The following is a 6,394-nucleotide window of genomic DNA, read 5'->3' as shown; positions in this document are numbered from 1 at the left end:
TTTCATTCCACCACAACAACAAGGCCAAGTTCCATTGGGAATGCCTCGGCCAATTTTTGCTCCACAACCTCCCATTATTCAAGGCAATCAAGGTGTTTATGTAGCACGTCTAATTGTGATACCTCCTCTTGCTTTGCGTGATCATTATGTGTCAAATGAATATATGTACCTACATGCATTCAATTGCCCCCTTTTAGAGCACATCACTATGAGATTAAACCGCAAACTATTCAAATGCTTCTTAACTATCATGGACTTCCAAGTGAAGAACCTTACAAGCATTTGGATGAGTTTCTTGAAGTATGCTCTACCGTGAAATACACGAACATGTTGGAAAATGTTTTGAGATTAAAACTTTTTCCTTTCATCCTTAAAAATAAGGCAAAATATTGGTTCAACAATCTTAGGCCTTTTTCGATAACTTCTTGGGCGGAAATGCAACAAGAGTTCTTGAAAAAGTACTATTCGGTTTCAATGACCAATGCTATGAGAACTTCCATTAGAGAATTTTCTCAAGAGGATGGGGAATTGTTTTATGAGGCATGGGAAAGATTTAATGATTTGCTTAGGAAGTGTCCACATCATGACATGCCTAAGTGGCAATTAGCTCAATACTTCTTTGAAAGTTTGCCGGATAATCACAAGGGTATGGTTGATGCATCTATGGGTGGTTCTTATCTTGATAAGTATGAAAATGATGTTTGGCGTCTTTATGAAAGCATGAGTGAGAATTCAATGCATCGATCCTTATCTTCCAAAAATAGTAGAAATTTAGGTGGAATGAAGAATGTCGACTTGTATCAAGTTGATAATTCCAATGACATAGCCGTTGAAGTCAAGTCTTTATCTCAAAGGTTTGATCAATTTTTGATTAACTAAAATTCGGTGAATCAAGTGTCTTCCTCCCCTAATCATGTTCATCATCCATCTAATGAAGCATGACTTGTTACAGTGTCTTACATTCTACTTCCAATTATCCCCATGGACATATGCAAAGTGAGCACCATGAACAAGTCAATGCCACATTTGTTAACCAAGGGAATAATCCCTATGGCACACATTACAATCCCAGGTGGAGGAACCATCCAAACTTCTCTTGGAAAAGCCAAGAAACCCTCCCCAAGGTGGTTTTTAAGGAAAGTATGTTCCGTCCCCAATGCAAAGCCAAGGTCCCAAGGTTATAGATCATCTTTTCAATCATCACACGGAAACCAATTCTCAAACTCTCATATTTCTAATCAATCATCTTACTCTCAAGGAAATTCTAGGAGTCCCGCTTTTGAGGAAAAAGTGTTGATCGCTTTGGGTACTTTAGAGGCAAACACTCAATTGCTTCATTCTCATTCCGAATCCATTACTAAGTTAAAAACCCAAGTTGGGCAAATAGCTAGTACTTTGAATGCTAGAGAAAAAGGGAAGATGTCTTTAAATACCCCACCAAAGCAACAATTTGTTGTGGAGACCAATTCCTCATCGAAAGGTCACACAATTGAACATGTCAACGTGGTGACAACCTTGAGAAGTGGAAAAATTGTTGATAATCAAATTGGTGTCCAAAATGAAGTGAGTGAACCAAAAGTTGACACCCGTCCCGTTTCACATTTTATTCCTCCTTTATTGCATGTGCATGATCATCTTGTTGAGAAAACTGTGAAAAATGATTTGAAAAATTCTTGTGCTGTGAAACAAGATTTTGAAAAAGCTTTTGAGCCAAAGGCTCCATTTCCGGATGCCTTAAAAGGATCCAATTCTCTTAAAATGCAAAAGACCAAAGTGAATGAAATAATTTAAGTGTTTAGGCAAGTGAAAATAAATCTTCCGCTCTTGGATACAATTAAACAAATTTCGGCTTATGCCAAATTTTTGAAAGATCTTTGTACCCAAAAGAGGAAGAACAAAAGCCAATCACCAAAGAAAGTGGTCTTGATCGAGCAAGTAAGCTCCATTTTGCAACATAACACTCTTTCAAATTTTAAGGACCCCGATTCACCTACTATTTCTTGCATCATTGGTGACCATGTCATTAACCGGGCTCTTCTAGATTTAGGAGTAAGTGTTAACCTTCTTCCATATTCAGTGTATGTTCAATTGGGCTTAGGAGACTTGAACCAACATTGGTAGTTTTACAACTTGCCGACCGATCCATCAAAAAACCCCAGGGTATTATTGAGGATGTCTTGATTAAAATTGATAAGTTCTTCTTCCCGGTTGATTTCGTTGTCATTGACACGGAACCGGTCCCAAATCCCAAGAATCAAATTCCCTTTATCCTTGGTCATCTATTCTTGGCAACCACTAATGCCAACATAAGTTGTAGGATGGGGATAATGAAATTTTCATTTAGGCATATGAAGGTGAAGTTGAATATATTTAATACAAGCCTGAGTTCAATGGATAAGCATAAAGAAATGTGTGTTGTGGAAAAGTGTCTTGACAATGAATTTGAAAAAGTTGAGTCCGTGCTTGAAAATGGAATTTCCAAAAGTTTATATTCCAAAATGATTTCAAAGAATGTTGTTTTGAAACCAAATGTTGAAAGGGCATGGAAGCCCAAGAGTTGCATTGACAAAGGATCATCAATCTCCTTTGAATCAAATCCAACAAGTTCTTTAAAAAACCATTTGTTGGGAAGGATTCAAAAGTTCATTCACCTCGTCAAAGAGGGGATGCACAACAAGATTTTTGATTCGGGCTAAAAGAGCCCAATGTCTTGCTAGAGACTTTAAAGACTAGTGCATTTCGTAGGGTTTGACAACCCTATTCCTCCTTCATTTATGTTTTTACATGTTCTTGCGTCGTCTAGATATGAGTTGCAATGAAAAATCCTGAGAGCCATTTTTTTGCATTTTGGGTACTGCCGGATCATTTCGATTGGTCGAACTCTAGTTTGATGGATTGAAGTTCCACTTCGATCGATCGAATCACCTGTGATGAGGACTCTTCAATTTCTATTTCGATCGATCAAGGTTAAGTTCAATCGATCGAAATCCATTTTAGATCGATCGAAGTTAAGGGTTCAATTGATCGAAGTTCTTCGATCGATCGAAAATGCGTCATTTGAATTTTTTAGAAATCCCTTTTAGCCGTTCAGCTTCCTCATATTTTTTTTTTCCTTTTTTTTTTTTTTTCTTTTTCTTTTCCTTTTTCTATTTTTTTTTTCTTTTCCTATTCATCTTCTCCCTCATAAAACCCTAGCCTCCATATCACTCTCTCCCTCACCCGAATCTCTTCTCCACTCTCTCAATCTCTCAAATCCTCTCAATCTCACTCCTCACTAGCCAACACCACCTCACCTCCCTCTTCTCTTCAACCGGCAACAACCCAAAAAGCCAAAGCCACCGCCGCCGAACCTCCATAATCGCCGGTGAAGCTTGTAGCCATTCGACCAATCTTTTTCTCTTCAATCTCTCTATTTCACTCTCGTTTTACACCAAAATCATCACCTCTGGCCAATTTAGGCCAAGGAGGACTCTAAAACAAGCTCCAACAAGCTCTGAATTTTTCGACGAGTCTCCTGCGAGACTCCGGTTATCTTCTCCGATGCCGGCGAGGTTGAGAAACCTCCATTTTTGCTCCAAGTTTCTTCCTTTACTCTCTAAATTATCAGGTAAGTTCCAATTTTTAGATTTTTTATTTTATTTTGCATCATTTTATTTGTATTTGTATTTTTATTTTTATTTTTATTTTTATTTTTATTTTTATTTTGTTTCTTGCTTTCTTTTTATTTTTGCATTTTAATTTTCATTTTGTACATATTTTGTATATAAAAAAAATTGAAAGCAAAATAAAAATTGGAAAACAACAAAAAAACAAATAAAAAAATGAAAAAATGCAAAATAATCAAAACAACATAAATATTTGTTGAAAATTGTTGCCAAAAATAATAATAATAATTGGAACATTTGTTGGAATTACATTGAGAATGGAAAATGGTCCTTTTGAATTCATTTGATGGTCAAATTTTGTTGATACTAGATTTTTGATCTTATTATGTTGAATTGTGACATGGAAATTGGATTTGAAATGTAGGTCTTTGTAATCGAAATTGAAATGACATAGAATATGGATGGTGTAGTTTTTAGAAAGAGAATGGATAAAATTCATTGGATTTGTGGATTGATTATGGGCGGTGCCCTTGTTGATGTTGAAATTGTTTGATTGATTGAAATTGTTGTGTTGAAAAATTTTGGGATCTTAATTTTTAAGGGGAAACTATGCCGAATTTTTGAAAAAAATTGTGAACTTTGATTTTAAAATTCAAATGGCATGTGGTTTGATTTTGGACATGAGTTAGAATTTGAAATGGATTTTCAAGTACATTTTAGAATGAAAATAAAGAAAAATTTAACTTATTTTACAAAGTTGAGCTATTGATGTTGTTTTTGAAAATAAATGGCATTGTAAAGTTTGAATTGTTGTGGGCATAGTTCCATCTTGTCTCATTTACTTGTCTTGAATGTGAAATGCATGGATGTATTCTAATTTACTTAAATTGCTTGCAAGCATGACTTGATTTGATTTTGTACTTTTAAAATTGAAGTCTTGTCTTAATGCATGAAAAATGTTTCAAATGGACTTCTTTGCCAAATCTTGATTGGATTGAGTGCATTGTTTTGGTAAAATGAGCTTTCATTGTTAACATGTTTTGTGATCACACTTGTTGGATTTCAAATGATTTAAAAAGAGAAATTTTTTAACTTTGATTGAAAAATAGGAAGTTGAGTTGCATGATTCCTTCTATTATTGTTCGTTCATTGCATGATTCTTATCATGAAGTTTTTCTACAATGCAATTGAATGTCTTGACCCCAAAGTTTTCAAAAATTCCAATTTTGCCCCAAAAAGTGTTGAGAAATTCAAAGTCGACCAAAATGCCCTTGACTGAGTTGAAACTTGTTCCATTTGATTTCTTTGCTTCCATTTGCATGTTTAAAGTGCCTTTAAACTTGTATGTGATCTAATTCTTGATTCTTGCCATCCTAGGGCCCAGTTTGATATCTTTTGACAAATATGATTTCTTTGGAATAATTGTGTGCACTTTGAAATAATAGCAACTTGTTACTTGTACATACACCATTTTGCCCACTTTTACCACATTGATTATTTTGAACATTTTCTACGCATCCCTTGAGCCTATCTTTTTGGAATTGATTTTTGACTAAGTTTGGGGGTGTGATATGGATTTTTGGAATTTCAAATGCATGATTTGGATATTGTCTCTGTTCTCTGGCCTTAATCTCAATTCTCAAACTTACTTGTGATTTTTAACTGAAATGTGAACCATGTTAGAACTGTGTTTACTTGATATTATTGTTTATCTGATTACATGCCATTGTCTTGATATCTTATGCACTTGTCATCATTCTTGATGACCAAAGTTCTTCCGGTCCAGATTTTGACTTACAGATGGTAAGTTTCTTGTATTCTCAGTATTTAGCCATTTTCTGCTTCATTTAAGCATTAGAGGAGGTCACGAGCCATGAGTGATCAAAAGATGTTGATTTTGCTGCATTGTTATACAGGATATTTCTTTGTCTGTAGTTGTTCTTATTTGTGCATTATTCAAATATATGCTATCTAGTTACATACCATATCTAAGATTCTTTCTTGAACTTGCCTGTCATAACATGCCTTGGATTGCTGTGTTTTGCAATCGTGCATTTCACTTAGTCTTTATTGCATGACATGCCTGTTTCTTGAGTCCTAGGTTGACATTTTTCATACCTATATGTTCCATGCTATCATGTTGCTCTATTTTGATCTTCATTGTTGCACCTATAGACATTCTTGCTAGGAATTGATACGATGTCATCCTAGAATCTACTTGTCATACCATTGCAGCATCTTCTTATATTTTAGGTTTGTGAATGCACCTTGCATTACTTATGCACATCACAGCCTATGTTTGCCCTGTTGATCATATATTTCTACTCCATCTGTTCCATATGTGACTTTTCTGCCCTCTATGTTATCATTGCATATCTGATCTATTTTGTTTAGCTGAGCCATATTTTAATATGATTTTAAAGCTTTCTTATTCATTTCTTGCACAAGTATGATCTTTCTTTTCTATCCTTTGTTTTTTTTTCTGATTCAGGCATGCTTTGTGTTTCCTTATCAGTTGATTACCATATTTTTTACCTGTGCACTGATTTATAATTGTTTTTGTAGATGCGGCGTAGAAGAAAGACTCTTACCAGGTTGAGAGTTCCCAGAGTGCCACAGCCTTCATCTCCAGTTATAGAGTCTTCCAATTCATCTTCTTCTTCTTCATCTGCTATGGATGCCGAGCATGCCATATCAGAGAGGTCCCCGCTAAATCTTACGTTAATAAGACACGGGAGACCGAGTACAGATTTAATACAGAGCTATTCGCTACACTGGACTAGACTAAG

At 35.2% G+C, this 6,394-nt stretch overlaps 1 pseudogene; it reads right to left on the bottom strand.

Moving 5' to 3' along the window:
* Positions 1 to 492: 492 nt before the first annotated feature.
* On the bottom strand, positions 493 to 590 carry LOC132287326 (small nucleolar RNA R71; annotated as a pseudogene).
* Positions 591 to 6,394: the final 5,804 nt, after the last annotated feature.

This window comes from Cornus florida, unplaced genomic scaffold, assembly GCF_030987335.1.
Source record: "Cornus florida cultivar Cherokee Brave unplaced genomic scaffold, ASM3098733v1 CherokeeBrave_3.0.0_Hap2_Chr11, whole genome shotgun sequence".
Lineage (NCBI taxonomy): Eukaryota > Viridiplantae > Streptophyta > Magnoliopsida > Cornales > Cornaceae > Cornus > Cornus florida.
This window is presented reverse-complemented; position numbering and strand designations above follow the sequence as displayed.